Here is a 17,639-nt window from a genome sequence, read left to right on the forward strand (position 1 = left end):
AATGGGAAACAACAATTTGATTTTTCAACAAACAATGCAAGATTTTCAAAAAGATACCTTAGCTTTTCAACAAGAAACAAGGGCTAGAATTTCTAGTTTAACTAGCCAAATGCCTTAACTTGCTTCAATGGTGAGTAAACTTGAGTCTAAGCCAAGCTTCCTTCACAATCTGATGTTGCAAATGTAAGTGCCCTTACTCTTCGTAATGGTAAGGTTGTAGACACTTCTAGTTCAAACACTACTTTGCATAAGCCTAGCAACCCTTTCTTATTAAAAAGGATAAGGTAGATTCACATTCAACTTCTTCTTCTCCAAAATGTACTTCTTCCTCAAAACCTTTGGACAATGTTGCTAATGCTCCTTTTCCATCTAGGTTAAATCCACCAAGGATGGACAAAGCCAAAGATGAAGAAATTCTTGTAATCTTCAAGAATGTGGAGATAAACCTTCCTTTACTTAGTGCGGTGAAACAAATTCCAAAATATACTAAGTTTCTCAAGGAGCTTTGTACAAAGAAGATAAGACATTCCGACAAAGAAAATATCATTGTAAGTCAAAATGATTATGAAATAATCAAGAAAGATATGCCAGAGAAAAGCTTGGATCCAAGTATGTTCATCCTTGTGTGATAGGGAATAGACAAATTAACTATGTCATGTTTGATGTTAAACCTAGGGGCCTCAATAAATGTTATGTCTATGCATGTTTTTAGAGAACTAGGACTAAATAATTTGAAAAAGACCAATGTAAGCATCCAATTAGTGGATAGGTCCTGTGTTAGCCCCTTAGGCGTAGTTGAGGATGTCCTTATTAAGGCATGAGAGCTTATTTTTCCCTCTGATTTTACATCCTAGATACCCATAAGACATGCACACCTAAAATACTTAATATCTTGTGAGGTAGGTCATTCATGAAAACCGCTAAGGTTATTATTGATTTCGATAAGGGTAGCTAGAATTTGGTGGAGATAGGTTATCATTTAACATTAGTGAGTCTATGAAATATACTATGGAGAACTTTTCTCTCAACTACCTTGATTCTTTCAAATCTATTCCCATGGCATGTGAAAGCTTGTTTGGAAACCATTTTGAGAATCATGTTGTTGAATTTGAGTCTTTTGAGAACCGTTTGTATGATGAATAAGTTTCTTGTAAGAATTCTTTTTGTGAATGTGATCATTGCATACGTTAATGAAGGAAATGTTTATTTTGGGAAAATTGTATTTTAGATGAAACCTTGTTTGAAGTTGACTATGAGCTATAGTTTTTGGAGAAGATGAGAACTCACTTGATAGTCTCATATACCTTGATAAATCCATCCAAGTTGATTTTAAAAAGAATCCAAAGCTAGCTCTAGAACCTTTATGTGCACCTAGTCATAATTCTTTGAACATTGACAAAGAGGTTAAGCATGTTCTAGATTCTTCTTTGTTTACTAAAAAAGAGAATTCTTTAGAACAAAGCATGCATGTTGAATTAGATGTTGAAAATAATTCCTCTTTAAAGCATGTTGGCTTGGCATGATAGTTGAAAATGACTCATTTTTTGAAAATGATTGTTTGATGGGTGATAACATTGAAGAGGCTTCTTTGGAATATTTTGATCATGAAAATCTCTCTCATATTGCTTCCACCCATGTTAGTGAGTTAAAAAAATGTGATTTTTGACAAACTCACTAGTGTTGAAACTTTGCATGTGAACAATTTAAAGATAGAAAGTTTGGATAATAATGTTGATTCTTTCAAGAACCTACTTGATGATTGTGTTAATGACTACATTGTAAAAACTTTTGGTCATTCTTCTCCCTATAGTGTGCATGATTAACTACCTAGAAAAAGTTGATAATGAGCATGAGTTAGAAGATGAAAATGCAAGCTTAGAACAAAATGATTTCTTTGACTTTGATTTTTGCAAAGAGGCTTCAAACTTTAGGCATGTTATCAACTACATCTTTTTAAGTCAAACACATGCATGGTATAAAACTTTTCCATCTAACATTTCTTGTTTTTCTCTTAATGATGATCACCGACTCCTAGCACCAACTTTCTCCATAGATAGTCAACCAAAGCTTTGAAGGTCTTCAAGAATCAAAGAAAAAGGAAAGAAACCATTGGTCATTGATCCGGGTTGAATTAGGGAAAGTACGGTTGCACGACTGACCTTAAACAATGCAAACTTTTATTTCTTTCTTTTAAATTTTGCACATCTAGGTTAACATCTTTAATAAAATTTGATAGAAATTATTGTTTTCATTATGTAGGAATAAAGGAAAATGAAGTATAACCAAACTTGGAACCTTTGCAGGCAAGGGGAGGTTTTCTGTTCCCCTTCTTTTTTTTTCCATCCTTAGAATCTTGCTTAAAATGCTAAGGACAAAGAAAATTTTTAAGTTGGGGGAGGGGTTAAGCCTTGCATGTTCCATGTCCTTTGGGAAATTTTCATTTTGCAAAAAATGTCCAAATTTTAAAAATTTTCAAATGATTCTTAGAATAAATACTATGTCTACTTTACTTTCTAGCATTGAAAAGCATGTTTGCCTAATCTTGAGCATGAAGCTTGGGTTTGTGATTGTGTTTGTTATTTGAATATCTTAAATATGTTGAAAATGCATACTTTGATAGCTAAGAAATTAGTAGAAGACACGCTATCCATTTTCTAAATATTGTGAATACTATACATACTTAATAATATGTGCTACTGTCTATTTTTTTATATTAATACCCCTCTTTTGGCCATAACCACTTGCATATGATTGTTTGAATGCCAAATATGATTGTTAATGAATGCTTGATTGCTTGTATAAAAGAATAAATGAATGGATGCCTTTTCTTAGCTAGTCTTCTTTGTTGCATAAAAGGACGTGCCTATGATTGCCTATGTAGATTTTGAAAATGATAGGAAAGCTTTTTAGAAGTTTTGACAGTCATAACTTTCTTGTCCAGTTAAATCATGAGTTAGGAGTCTCTTGTCTAGCCACAAAGAAACTAAAAGTCTTATCTAAAGGGTAGGTGTTCAATAAAGCTTGTTGTCACTTCAAAGGTAACGATCACACTAGAACTAAGTTAAGAACCCTAGACAGGGATAGCCCATCGATTCTAGCAAGGCCTAGTTACCATTTGCATACCAAAGAAAAAAAAGAGTGGCATGCTTCTAATTTGTGAAGCATTAAAAAGTGAGGTTAAGTAGAATGCATGGGGAACTCTTCACTTTTGCCCTAACCAAAACTAAACTTACCTAGTTCTTAGAGTTCAGTCGGTTAGGTCAAGTAGAATGCGTTGAGTTCTTTCAATATTAGAGCTTGTGTGGGGAACTCTTCACTTTTCAACTAACCAAAACTAGACATACCTAGTTCTTAAAGTTTAGCCGGTTATGTCAAGTAGAATGCATTGGGTTCCCTCAATATCAGAGCTTGTGTGGGAAACTCTTAACTTTTGGCCTAACCAAAACTAGACTTTTCTACTTCTTAGAGTTCAACAGATTAAGTTAAGTAGAATGCATTAGGTTCCCTCAGTAACAGAGCTTGTGTGGAGAACTCTTCATTTTTGGCCTAACCAAAACCAGATTTACCTAGTTTTTAGACTTCAGCTGGTTAGGTCATGTAGAATACTTTAGGTTCCCTCAATATCAGAGTTTGTGTAGGGAGCTTTTCAATTTTGGCCTAACCAAACCAAACTTGCCTAGTTCTTAGAGTTCAGCTGGTTAGGTCAAGTAGAATGCATTGGGTTCTCTCAGTATCAGAGCTTGTGTAAGGAACTTTTTGCTTTTGGCCTAACTAAAACTAGATTTGCTAGTTCTTAGAGTTTAGTCGGTTAGGTCAAGTATAATGCATTGGGTTCCCTTAGTATCAGAGCTTGTGTGGGGAACTTTTCACTTTTTGCCTAACTAAAAGCAAACTTCCTTAATTCTTAAAGTTCAGCTAGTTAGGTGAAGTTGAATGTGTTGGGTTCACTCAGTATCAGAGCTTGTGTGAGGAACTCTTCACTTTTGGCCTAACCAAAACCAGACTTACCTAGTTCTTAAAGTTCAGTCGGTTAGGTCAAGTAGAATGTGTTGGTTCCCTCAGTATCAAAGCTTGTGTAGGGAACTCTTCAATTTTGGCCTAACGAAAACCAGACGTGCATAGTTCTTAGAGTTTAGCCGATTAGGTCAAGTAGAATGCATTGGGTTCCCTCAGTATTAGAGCTTGGTGAGGAACTATTCACTTTTGGCCTAACTAAATAGATTTGCTTAGTTCTTAGAGTTTAGCTGGTTAGGTCAAGTAGAATGCGCTGGGTTCCCTTAGTATCAGAGCTTGTATGGGGAACTCAATATTAGAACTTGTGTGTGACAAATTCACATGGAGGGTATTGTGAGCTTTACTTGGTTGTTAAATATCTACTTTCATCTTGTACTCAATCTACTACCTCCAATGTGGATTGCTAATATTGAAAATTTGCTTGATTTATGTTTTTGTGACATGGAATGGGTGGGTGATGTCCTTGAAAAAAAGTTAAGGAAATGAAATCTTGGAGGAATGTTGGAATGGGAATTTAGGAATTCCTCTTTCTTACAAGAATCCAAATCTATACAAAAGTCTTCTTCTCTATTTTCAATCATTTGAGGTAATCTTGTTGGGTCTTTAATTCTTGGTGGAAATTATTGAATACTCTGAGGTAAGTCTTGCTTTCTTAATAGGCTTTGTTGTTTGTTTTCAAGCCTTTATTGAAAATCTTGAGGTTATTCTTTACTGTTCCTATGCTTGGTTTATCGCAAGAACTTCTTGAGTATTTTTTGGTTTATTATCAACCATTCTTCCCGTTGGATCTAAAACCCAAATGTCCATACCCAAAGTGAAATTTTCTTGTGGAAGAGCTTCTTCCACACTAATTTTCCATTTACCACACAGGTGCTCTATATTAGAATTCAAAGGACTCAACTTGAGTTACTATTCGCCTTACAATCATGCAAATCTCAGAATTCTCAAAAGTTTTCCTCTTTTGTTTCAGGTGTTTGAAGAAGTGGGATTTCTCTCTTTCTCTTTCAATTTTACATAAGGGAAGGGATAAAAGAAGATAGAACGATTAACAAGTAGAAGAAGATGAAGATAAAGGTTAGGGAAAGAAGAAGGGACACAAAGGTTAATTGGTTCGACTAGGTTTATCTTCTTTATTGCTTTTCAGTTTGTGAAGAATTTTACAAAATGAATCCTCCCTCAACCTCATTTATGACTTCTTTTGCATGTAGAAATTTAAAGGAAATGCTTCAATAATGGGCTTGATGGTTACAGCAGGAAATAGGTATTTTTTTTATTTCTTTTTGTGTAACCGACTTGGTGAGCATATCAAAGCATTGCCAGAGGTATGGATCTTGACAACTTCGATTTCTTTTTTTCTTAATTTCTTCTCTAATGAAGGGATACCTAATATCTATGTGTTTTATTATGTTGTGAAATTGGTAATTCTTAGATATATTATGCTCTAACTATCATAATATATTTTGATTTTTACTTGTTTGATTCTGAAATCATTCAATAACCATTTTTCTCTCAACGTTTTGAAATCCCCCCATCACATATGACTTATTTGTCAAGTAAAGAGATTACAGGAATATTGATTGAGATATTAGGAAGCTTCTATTTTTCTATCGTGCTTCCAATTTAGTATTGACTAAAAAATTTGCATGGAGGATATTGTGAGCTCTATTTGAACAAAAATGTAATTGATCACTTCTGCTAGCTTATGTTGTTGAGTTTTCTTTCTTAGCTTGAACGTTATTTCAAAATTTAAAGTTTTAAAACATGAATAACAAAAGAAAACGCTAACAAGTAAGAAAAAAATAGTACACACATACATATCTATGTGAATATATCAATCTAAATTCATGTAGTTTTGCTTTCAAATTTTCAAGAATGAACTGACTCAATTGAATTCCAATTCCATGATTGAATTTGATTTCTGAAAAATATAGGCTAGAAAAGGAGGGGAGCTAGCATGAAATGGAAGAACCATAACAAGAGGAGCACTGGATTCATTGAGAAAGTGGCGAGAGACTCCATGGATCCCATTTGTGAAACTCTTGCAATCGATATTAATGTCGATCTTGACAAGCAATGTTAATCTATTTAAGTTGAGAGGTTTGGAGTACTTCATGAAGATTAAGTTTAATATAGTCCTTAATTTAATGTTATTCTTGTGGAAAGTTCCGACAAAAAAGTAAATGTTGGTTGAATTTGAGATTGATATGGAAAGAACTGAATTTTTTACCTGAAAATTTTGATGAAATTGCATTTCTCTTTCGTGGGAGTCAGATTCTTCTTTTGAATCTTTGAAATTTTCTTGATTCATGTTTCTGTAATGTTGAGTGGGTGTGAAACTAAGTTAGGGGCTGAAATCTTGGAGGAATGTTAGGATGAGAATTTAGGAATTAATTCCTCTTTCTTAGAAGAATCTGAATCTATACAAAGGTCTTTTTCTTTGTTTTCAATCATTTGAGATAATCTTGATGGTTCTTTATGTAAACTCGAGATTCTCTTTGGATTTTTTTAAAATATAAAAGAAATAAAAGAAAATGAAAATTAATTATATAATATTTTTATATAATTAAAGGTCTTATTAAAAAAAAGAGAGGGAGAAAAGAAAGGATAAAAAGGGAAGAAAGAGGAAAAGAGAAAAGGCAACTCCTTACCATTTTCATCCAAATTTGAAAGCTTTCTTTTGAGAGAAGAATTGGAGAGAACCTGAGGAAGAAGAAGAAGATTTCTTAGTTCTAAGATTGAGGAAGAAGGGGAAAAACTCAAAGGAAGTTTCAATCATGGCAGATTTTGATCCACTCTGCACACTTTTTTTTTATTCGGTTTGATCTTCTCAAGAAGAACTAAGAGGTGAGGTTTGAATTTCCTAAAATTTAATTCATTTTTCAACAATTCTCGTGAAGGATGTTTGAGTCAATTTTGTTGTTAATTGGGTGATATTTGACAGAGAAGGCAGAGAAGGTGTTTTCAATACGAAATCAGATATCCTCTAGTTTTTTTTATTTATTTTTCCAATGTGTATATGTTGAGTTAAAATTGCTAATTGATATGGTTGGAAAGATTATTCAATTTCCTATAACTTTTAGGAAGATGTTGAGAGTCAATTATGACTAGAATTGTGTTAAATTATAGGGACAAGTTGAAGGTCTGTAGAGTGCGCGATTTTGGAGTGGTTTTAATTTGTGGTGTTTCTGTACTTTTCAACTGGGCATTTGGGTTACATATCTTCAAGTAAATTATAGAGGACACCAAAAATGAAGATTTGGACATAAAGAACACTCATTTTGGTTAAGTATTGAGGGAGTTATGGTCATTTGAAGTTTGTGTTAGAAATCTGAAAAATGCAGAGATTTGTTCAAATAGGATTTTATTTATTAAGCTTTGATTTCGTGAGTGTCATCTTTAGTGTGACATTTAAGTCTATCTTTAGAAAATCAGAATATTTAGGGTTCTAATACTCGGTTTGGTTGTTGACAGGCCGAGAAGAATTAAACTGAGCGTACAGACCAATGATCTAGCTCAAGACAGTGAGTGACAAAACCAGTTTTGAAAATATTTTCTCTAATTATTATTTATGATTAACCACTCTACACGTTTATTTACGAAGATATGAAAATCATTTGAATTCCATGACTATTTTCAAGTATGAGTTTTGAGACTAGATTTCTTAATGAAAATTTATGTTAGCACGTGAATATCGAATGTTTGGAAAATATTTGAACCACAATGTTTCAGAGTTAGCAAGTTTGTTTTAAGAACTACAGTTTTTCACGAACAATCTAAGTAAGCTTGAGCTTTACGAAAGTTAAAGATAGTAGGCATGTTTTAATATTTTCGTATGATTCTGATGTTTTCATTAAGTACATAATTGAGATGTTGAGCCCAAGGCTATATGGTACCATGTGCACACAAGTTAGATTCTGTTGTTGACGTTGAGTGTACTCTGTAACAACGATGTTGTCGTGAGTGCTGGACGGGCCCCGCTATAACAAAGACGATGGGAATGCTAGGCAGACCCCATTACATTGTAGAGCTTATAAACGTTGGTTGTATTGGGTCTGCCCTATACAACGTAGATTTGTCATGTTAGTTAAAATGTTTTGATATACTTGATATGTCTTGCTATATTTCAATGACGTACATGCTGAGTATTTGAGAAGGTTATTCTTACGATTATTCGTTTATATTTACGACTTGTATAAATAGATTTATATGTGTAAAGCTTTCACGTGCTCTTATCTTTAAATTTATAGTTTTAAACGAAGTCACTCACTGAGCTTTATAGCTTACCCTTCCAAAATGTTTTACCCATTTTCCAAGTAGAGATCAATTTTTTGGTGCATGATAGACTGTCTTAGTCTGTTGAAGCTCCAATATCGATTGCTAGTACATGGTTAGAGTTGTACGTAGAGTCTGTTGTATTATGTTGTAAATTTCTTTGTACGATATAGATGCTCTACAGTTTGTGTAAGCTCTAGGAGTCGCAGTTGTTTAAACCTTTGTTGGTTATGTTTTGGTTAAGGTGTCTCTAGGTTTATTTGCAAAATCAGTTATTTCCAGGCTACACTTCATGTATGTATATGATTAGTCTAGGTTTCGATGTGTTGTGTTACATGTATAATAGTTTATATACTAGATTAGCAAGTTTATCATGTTCAAGAGTTCACCCTAGAAGAAATATGGCCTTTAATGTCGGTTGTAAAAAATGGAAACGGATCTTTAATGTCGCTTTTTAAAATGCAGATGTTTAATGTCGGTTTTAAACCAACATCAAAGATGAAGGATTAATGTCGGTTTTAAACCGATATTAAAGATCTGTTTTTTTCAAACCGACATTATAGATATATAACATAATAATTTTAAGTTTTTTGGAGTTTCATATATAAAAGTTATATTTAAGGTTTAAAACCCCAAATCACCATCTCTACTGCCGCTTTCCATTTCTCTTGCCTTTTCCATTTCCCTTTCCCTTCCCCTTTCCTTCATCTGTCGCTTTCCATTTCTCTTGCCTTTTCCATTTCCCTTTCCCTTCCCCTTTCCTTCATCTTCTTCAGTCGAAGGAAGACCCAGCGCCGACACTTCTTCTTGCCATCGAACATCCGTTCGCCGGTCGCCGTGTCTCCCAACTGCGCTCAATCGCCGCCTCGACCCTCCATCTGTCCAGAGCTAGCATCATTGTGATGCTCTCTGCTTACATTGCTTACTTGGTCTTTCAACTCTGGACTCATCGACAACTATTTGAAGCTGAGGTACGATGACTGCTCCTTTGAATATTTAATTTTATGTTTAATAGATCTAATGCATGTTTATTTCAGCTACGTTTGTTATAAAGTTTTGTTCGATGATTACACGATTTTTTAGAATTTAAATTCGCAATGGAATTGATTTTTTTTTTAACTTATAAATCAACTAGAATAATTGATGATATAGTGAGTGATGTTGATAGGAAACAAACTCTAGTATTTGCCAACAACTATGGTTGTGAATCAAGCACTGGAATGGAAATTTGTTTCTAGGTATAACCAACCTAAGGTGTGTGGATCATTTTGATTGTATGACAACAAATCAACCACACCGTGACAAAATTTTGATATAAAAAGGATTAAAATATTATCTTTGATATTTTATTTTATCAATAAATTATAAAAATAATCTCTATTTTTACGATTAATCTTCTTTTTTTAAAAAAATAACTAATCTATCCTTAATCTTCTACAAAATTTGAAAATATATTCAATTTTTTTAAATGTAAATTATAATTATTATCTAAGTTCATGACATAAAAATTAAGTTCAAACAAAGTAAAAGTTTAATTAGGAGCAACGTTTTTTAATATTTAAAAATATAGAGATGAAAGTAGAATAATTTCAATTTGAAGTACTATAAAAATAGAATTTTAACGAAATATATAATAATTTGTAGTTTGTTTTGTTAAGATGAAATGAGTTTAACTTTAACTGTAATTAACATCTTGTTTTAAGAATGGAAGGTTCTTGATCTCCATTATTCTATAATTGTTGTACTAGATAAATTGAGTGAAAATTTTGAGAAAGAAAGAAATAAATTTATTGTATTATTGGAAAATGAATTAGAAAGGTGAAGACGATGACGTTCCAGGAGAAGAGGAGAAGTGGCAGTGATCAGATTATGTGTTTTCCTTGAGGAGAATGTTCCCTATGTCCTTCCCAAGGTTCTGTGTTCAATGTGGGAAAAAAAATAACCTAATGTGTTTAATATTAGACAATTTAAAGGGATATAAATGGAATAGAATATCAGGATAGTGATTTGTTTGGTAAGTTAAGGTTTTTCTTCATGACATATTGAGTAAGATGGTAGCTGATGTCTTTTAATTTTACTATCAATTTAAGGGATATAAATGCGTGGAATTGAAAAACCTAACGTGTTTAGACACCAAGTTTGGATTATACAATTCTTTTTAACTATCTTCTATTTTCCTTTGTGTGGCTACTAATTGTATAGAGATTTGTTGCGTCAAATGGTAGTTTAGGGTATATTTTCCTTTTTGATTTAGTATATATGTAAGGAAATTAAAATTTCACTTCGGCAGGTTATAGCTTGCAATTAAAGGGTGATGGTGGATCCATTGTAGCAGGTGAACAAGTTTTATTTTGGATCTATAATTAAGTGGAGCTTCCATTGATCTTGCTACAGGAAACTTTTTTACCCAACAGTAATAAAGTGAAATTTTTGCTATCTTGTTCAAGTTAAGTTTGTTTGCTATTTTATTGGATTGCAATTGGTTGGATGAATCTATTTTGATGTAGGGATAGTTACAAATAAAGTGATCAACTCAATGCAAAAGAATTTGCAATTATAACAAAATTTAGATCTAGCTAGCCCTTCTTAGAATCTATTAGTATTAGACCATATCCGTAATAAGAGTTATGTACTGTTCCTTGATTGAGTTCTATAATGTTCGTTGATTGAGTTCTATAATGTTCGCAAGTCCACTAGTTCTTCGATCTAGCAACGTTCATTCAACGATAATTTTTTGTTTTGCTCGAGTGATTTTACCTATATGTTTTGGGATTGTAGTAGATTGGAAGTTGTGTTCTAATAGGTAGGTACAGGTATTATATGTTAGATTTCGATTTGGGATGTAAATTACATATGTAGAAATATGATCAATCACATTATTTTTTAGTATTTTTTCTGAAACTAATTATGATTAGGAATTTGGAAGAATTGAACCTTAAGACAGAATGATATTAATTTCTATGATTAGCGAGGATAATTATAGTAGTTTGATTTCAGCTTTGGTTGATGGGGACAAGGGAAGAGGGCACACCTTCTAAAACTCTGAAACCTCCCTCTTCATCCTAGGTGATATAATTGACCTTCCTTCCTTTTGCCTATTTTCATTCCCAAGTTGTTGATAAATTGATATTTTTTTACTTGTTACGCATAAGAAATAGCTCCAACACCTTCATATCCTGATTGGTCAAGCTCAGTGCAGGTCTATCTATATGGTTTTTTGATTTCATACTAATTGTTTTTTGGATTCATAAACACCTAGAATAGTATAGTTCAAACACTTAGAATAGTAACGAAGATGTCGATGAATACTACTGGCTTAAAGTTTAGCCTCTTCTGTAACTGTAGGCTTATTATAGTGTTGGTGCTACTCCACGTCCATTCTTTGCATCTACTATTGCTTCTCCAACTCCCCACCCTTACATCTGGGGAGGTCAGGTAATTATAATTTTCTATTGTCCCTATGAAATTTTATGGAGTTTGATATTTTCCAAAGAGGACAAGATAATAATGTTCCTATTTTCTTAATTTTACGTTACATTTTTCAACATCTTTTATTGTTACCTTATGGGACTCCAGTACCTTATCCAGCTATATATCATTGTGGTAATCACTCTTTTATAGGAAATACTGCTTCAGCTGGCGGTAGGAAGAGTGGAAAGGTGGCTTCAAGTTCCGGAAATGATGGTGCTTCTCAAAGGTGTTTTAACTTGAGACTTGGTTCAAGTTATGCTACTTTTTGTTTTTTAAATTTTCAAATTTCTTTTTTGATATTTTTGTACATTCGTAAAGAGTATATTACAAAAAGTTGATCGAACAACTCTTGCAGGGCCTGTTAATGAGCCTGGTTCTTCGAGTAGGGAACCTAATGCTAAAGCTTAAACTCATAACGACCTAGTTTAAGGTAAAAGGATTGGACATGATACATAACATAACTGAGACTTGAGATTATTCATATTATCTTTGCATTTAGTTTTAACTTTTAAGAATATTTTCTTTTGGGAGAGTATGACTTCTCTTTACATTTACTTTTAGGATGGATGCATTTATTTCACAGCAATGAGCAGTGGTTTATTAATTGATGATGATGTTAGATATTGATTCTGCCCGTTATTTAGCACACTTTGTCTGTATTATTTTTCCTCCCTTAATTTTGTTTAATTTAGTTCCAAACCTAATGATTTTGAAGGCGATTTTAGTGAGGGAATGAAAAGTGAAGTTTTACCACTTACAGTTTCATTGTTGCACTATTATGATAAAGTATATATATATTGATATTTCTCACACAACTTATCATTCTTGGCTATGTTTTCTCCCCCTTTCTCATTCCCAGTTGTTGATAACCTTGGCTTTTTCCTTTTCATTTTCATGTTTTGTAGCTATTTACCTGAGGCATACTGGAAATATTTTTCATGTAACAGCCAACAGGATGCCATATTTATTATTTATTCAGAAAGTTCATTTGTTGTTTATAGTTTGTTGCCATATTTTTCAGTCAGATTATGGCAAGGAGGAAATACCGCTGGCTTTGGTGTGATGTTTTTTCTTTTAAAGATTTTTTAAAAAAATCTTTGTGATATGTGGTTTGCTTGCTTTGAACGACCTTTTTTTTCTTAAATAAGTTGATTTCTGTTTTTTACATTTTTGTTTTGTTTGTGATATGGGCACTTAGTTACGTAGGTTTCGGTTGCGAGGACTTGCAATTGTGTATTTGTATATTTTTTTGCTTTAGTAGAGGCGGCTTGACATTGAGTTTAAGGAATTTGCTGAGGAACAGAGACAGTGATGAACAGAGAAAGAGGTAACAATATTCTCTAAAGTTAATATATTGTACGACATTACCAAATTCTCTAACGTACGTTTAGCTTTGTTTTGGTATTGTTTGTAGAATGATTGAAGTTATATCGGGTTGAAAGCTGAGCGATTGTGTAGATAGCCAGGCGATCGTTGAAGGTTGAAGATTGAAGATTGAGAAGACGTTTAGAATTTTTCTTATTTACGTCTTGTATTAGGATCTTTTTTCATGTACTGTTGTAGAATATATAAACACAATATTAAGTTTTCAGTTTGTGTATACAAATGTAAAAGATAAATATTATAGTTTCTAAAATAATATTAATTTTATTGATTTGTTGGAGCAAGAAAAAAATATTTATCTATATGGATTCAATGTTGGTTTATAAAAAATGGACAATAATACAACAATTAAATAAATATAAATTTCTAAAAATGGACAAAAACAAGTCTTTAATGTCGGTTTTAAACTAACTTTAATTATTGACCTCTTTAATGTCGGTTTTAAAACGACATCATAGTCCAATCGACATTAAAGGGCTTCATAACACTATCAAAGATGTCGGTTCAAAACCGACATTAAAGACCTTTAATGTCAGTTTTAAACCGACATTAAAGTCCAACCGACATTAAAGGACTTCAATAACACTATCAAAGATGTTGGTTCAAAACCAACATTTTAAGAGGCCTTTAATGTCGTTTTTGAACCGACATTAAAGGCCTTTAATAACGCTCACAAAGATGTCGGTTGCCAAGTGACATTAAAGGTCAAATTTCTTCTAGTGTTAGCAGAGTCGATAGATATCGTTAGAGGAGAGCGATCTCAGTCGGCTTCACGTCGTCTTTTGGGCTAAGCTAGAAGGTAGTTTGGGAGGGGGTGTGACACTTTAACTCTTGTTAGAAATTCTAGCATACTCTGAGGTAATTCTTGCTTTCTTCATAGGTTTTGTTGCTTGTTTTCATGCCTTTGTTGAAAATCTTGAGGTTGTTCTTGATTTTTTCCATGCTTGGTTTATTACAAGAACTTCTTGAGTGTTTTCTGGTTGATTATCAACTATTCTTCCCGTTGGATCTAAAACCCAAATGTCCATATCCAAAGTAAAAACTTATATATGGAAGAGATTCTTTCACACTAATTTTTCATTTACCACACAGGTCCTCTATCTTGCAATTCAAAGGACTCAACTTGAGTTACTCTGCGCCTTACAGTCATGCAAATCTCAGAATTCTTAAAAGTTTTTCTCTTTTGTTTTAGGCATTTGAAGAAGTGGAATTTCTCTCTTTCTCTTTCAGTTGTACATAAGAGAAGGGATAGAAGATTTTCAAAGGTAGAACAATTAACAAGTAGAAGAAGATGAAGAGAATGGTTAGGGAAAGAAGAAAGAACACATAGGTTAACTAGTTCGACTAGTTTTATCTTCTTTATTGCTTTTCAGTCTGTGACGAATTTTACAAAATGAACTCTCTCGACACCTCATTTCTACGTGCAAAACATTTCTAACTTATTTTGCACGTAGAAATTTAATGGATATGCTTCTACAGTGAGCTTGATAGTTACAACAGAAAATAGGTATTTTGTTTTGATTTCTTTTTGTGTAACTGACTTGGTCAGCATGTCGAAGCATTGTCAGAGGTATGGATCTTAGCAACTTAGGTATTTTGTTTTTATTTATTCTATGTCTCCACCTTTACAAGCAACATGCAAACTACTACCCAGGTGTATTGTTCAAGTAGATCAAATTCAATTGCATTAAGGCATCATATGAATTTTTTTTTTGTGTAACGATTTGGTCAGCATGTCGAAGCATTGTCTGAGGTATTGATCTTGACAACTTCATTCTCTTTTCTCAATTTCTTCTCTAATGATTTATTTTATTATTTAATGAAATTGATGATTCTTAGTTAGATTGCGCTATAGTTATCACAACATATTTTTATTTTTCTCGTTTGATTTTGAAATCATTCAATAACCCTTTTTCTCTCAAAGTTTTAAATCTGCACATCACATTTGACTTATTTGTCAACTAAAGAAACTCCATGAATATTGATTAAGATATTAGGATTTCGAAGCATGAATATTGTCGAATTGCCCCCTTAGCCGCATGGCTTATGGCCACATGGCATTCCTTCTTGGCTGCATGCCAACCTCTTTAGAGGTTCTTGACATTTCCTAAACGCGTAGCTTACTTGCCTAGCATACTCTTGGATATCTAGCCTTGTCCTATAAAGGTTGTCTTGATGCCTCTCGAAACATAACACATCTCAACCTTTGGTCGCCATACTTCTCTCTTTAGAGCTTCTTTGGACTCTTTTTGCCGCCTACAGTATGCAACATGCCTTAGCCAACACTTGGCTAATCTTCAAAAATACTTTAGGCCTTCCTTTGTTACGATGAATTTTTTCTTTTGTCATCTTAAAAACGATACATCTTCCATAACACTTGAACTTAACCATATAATCTTATTAAAATTCATTTCCAATCTATCTTGAAGCAACGATCTTAAACCATCTTTCTCCTAACTCAACCTTTAATCTCCTCTTGAGTTCCTTAGATGACTTAGGGATTCTTGGGTTTTGGAGTGTAGATGCGAGATTTACGTCTTCCTCCTTGAAAATATGTATAACAGTGTGCGAAGGGGGAGTCAAATATTAGTTGAAAAAAAAAAAGATCCAAGTGACAGGTTAGGCCTCTTTTATCCACAAAAATCAAGGATTCCACTAGTTGACAATCGTTCGTGTCGAACTCTGAATAACAGGGCTTTGTAGAGTCTGAGTAGGAGATTGAGCAAAAGCGAGGGGTTTCCAAAGTCAATATGGTTCATAGAAAAGACAAGAAGAAAGAAATCAATGAACAAGGGGTTGATTTTAGGTTAATGGTCTGTGCCTATCAAACTGTTTCGGGATGATATGATCTCTTTGATCAGTGATTCACCGGCTGCTAGATCCAGGAATCTCACCGCCTCAATGAACAAGGGTCTCAAACCCCTCGACTGATTGGCACTCCTATAGGCTCAATGATATTCTCTTTTATCCGAACCTATCCAGCCGATGCAAGTAGTGCCCTTTAAGGGCTCTAAAGCCTTCCATCTTTCCTTATCACCGCCCTTAACTTTTCATGATAAAGGGTTTTAGCAATTATTCACGTCTTTAAATGGTAGAAAAACTTTCAATAACTAGAAAGCAGGCCTTAAATCAAAGGGAGGAAGAAAACCTAGCTAAACGAGACTGCTCATCAACTAAAGCTGAAAAGGAAAGAAGTTCAGATAGATCACTTTGCCCACACAAAGCCCCATATAGCTGTATTTGACTTGAAAAATGCCTAAAAAACCATTTGGTGAAACTAAGCATCTGAAACTATTCTTGGAGCACTCACAGACATTTCTATTGATTAATATAGTAATTGAAGAAAGAAGGTGAGAGAGCAGACGCAAAAGAAGGTCTCTGAGTGCCGACTCAGTTCATGCATAAATGCTTCTCTTTCAATATATGGAATGCATCTATAACTGCACTCCCACTCTTCCTCTGCGATCTTAAGGGAGTCAATGAAACGAGGGTAGTGAGATCAGAACCTTCAACACTGAGAATAAAGACATATATATAGTCGTATGATGGTTGGATTGATCCTCTTATCCATTTCCAAAGAAAGGTGTACAACTCAAGCTAGCACTCTGAATTTAGCTCAAAAGAAAGATGAATATGTCCTTATCAATGAGACAGGTTGAAACTCTTTGATCCACTAAGTCAAAGATAGAACTAGAAGAATTTGAAAAGCGAATACTCGTGCAAGTGCTGGAGTCTTAACCTGCTTCACCTTTTTGGATTGAGAATTCTGATTTGTCAGAGGTTCGCTAATATATAGGATGAAAGTAGGAAGTTAAATAGGAATTACCTTTAAAGTCCTTGTAGACGAGAAGTATAATAGGAACTAACTGCCTTAGCTCTTTCTCATTTTCTTTGAATCAATAGGATGCGCTTAAGATGTATAAAATCAAAAGAGGGAGATACATAAGAGAAATCATGTATTCTCAGGCAGAGGCATCTGTCTCAGAGGTAACCAAAGAATTAGCAACGAGGCTTGGGAGGGCCATTACCCTTCAAGGTTTTGTCAAATTCACAATACTCTAGGTCAGAGAAAAATGTATAGGACTACAAATAAGGTTTGTATTTAAGTAAAGAGCGAAAAAGTAGCTTGAAGGTAAAGTTTTGGGATCAACTAAAAGGACTCGACCCACTCCATGAAGGAAAGAAGAATTTCATTTCTAGTCGACTAAGGAAGCTTTTTTTCCTCTTGTAAAAGGGAGAGAAGTCCTCAAGAGATGGGGTTGCAGGCTTTGTCGTGGCCCTTGTTCTTGTTCCAGTTCTTCCCCTATGATTCTGTCTTACTGGAGAAGTTTCTCTATTGCTATTTCCTAATGCAAAAAGATAGGCTTTTCCCTCAATTCACTGAGGTTCTTTCTCACTCATTTTCTTTTTTAATGTTATTCAACTTTCTTTCTTTCATTTTACCGAGTCGTAGGCTAGTTGTAGATCAAGGAGATGAGAGATCAATTGAGAAGGGACTT

At 33.7% G+C, this 17,639-nt stretch overlaps 1 long non-coding RNA gene across 5 annotated transcripts in view; it reads left to right on the top strand.

Annotated features, from left to right (window-relative positions):
• The window catches only part of LOC103492699 (uncharacterized), a 37,842-nt gene extending 24,520 nt beyond the window's left edge, over positions 1 to 13,322 (top strand). For all 5 annotated transcript variants that reach the window (XR_007821994.1, XR_007821988.1, XR_007821989.1 and 2 more), the window contains 6 exons: positions 4,985 to 5,115; positions 5,223 to 9,257; positions 10,577 to 11,721; positions 11,908 to 11,983; positions 12,113 to 13,084; positions 13,172 to 13,322. This is a non-coding gene — a long non-coding RNA (uncharacterized LOC103492699). The remainder of the gene's footprint in view (positions 1 to 4,984; positions 5,116 to 5,222; positions 9,258 to 10,576; positions 11,722 to 11,907; positions 11,984 to 12,112; positions 13,085 to 13,171) is intronic.
• The last annotated feature ends 4,317 nt before the right edge of the window (positions 13,323 to 17,639 follow it).

The sequence above is a fragment of the Cucumis melo genome, chromosome 1 (genome assembly GCF_025177605.1).
Source record: "Cucumis melo cultivar AY chromosome 1, USDA_Cmelo_AY_1.0, whole genome shotgun sequence".
In the NCBI taxonomy this organism is placed as follows: domain Eukaryota; kingdom Viridiplantae; phylum Streptophyta; class Magnoliopsida; order Cucurbitales; family Cucurbitaceae; genus Cucumis; species Cucumis melo.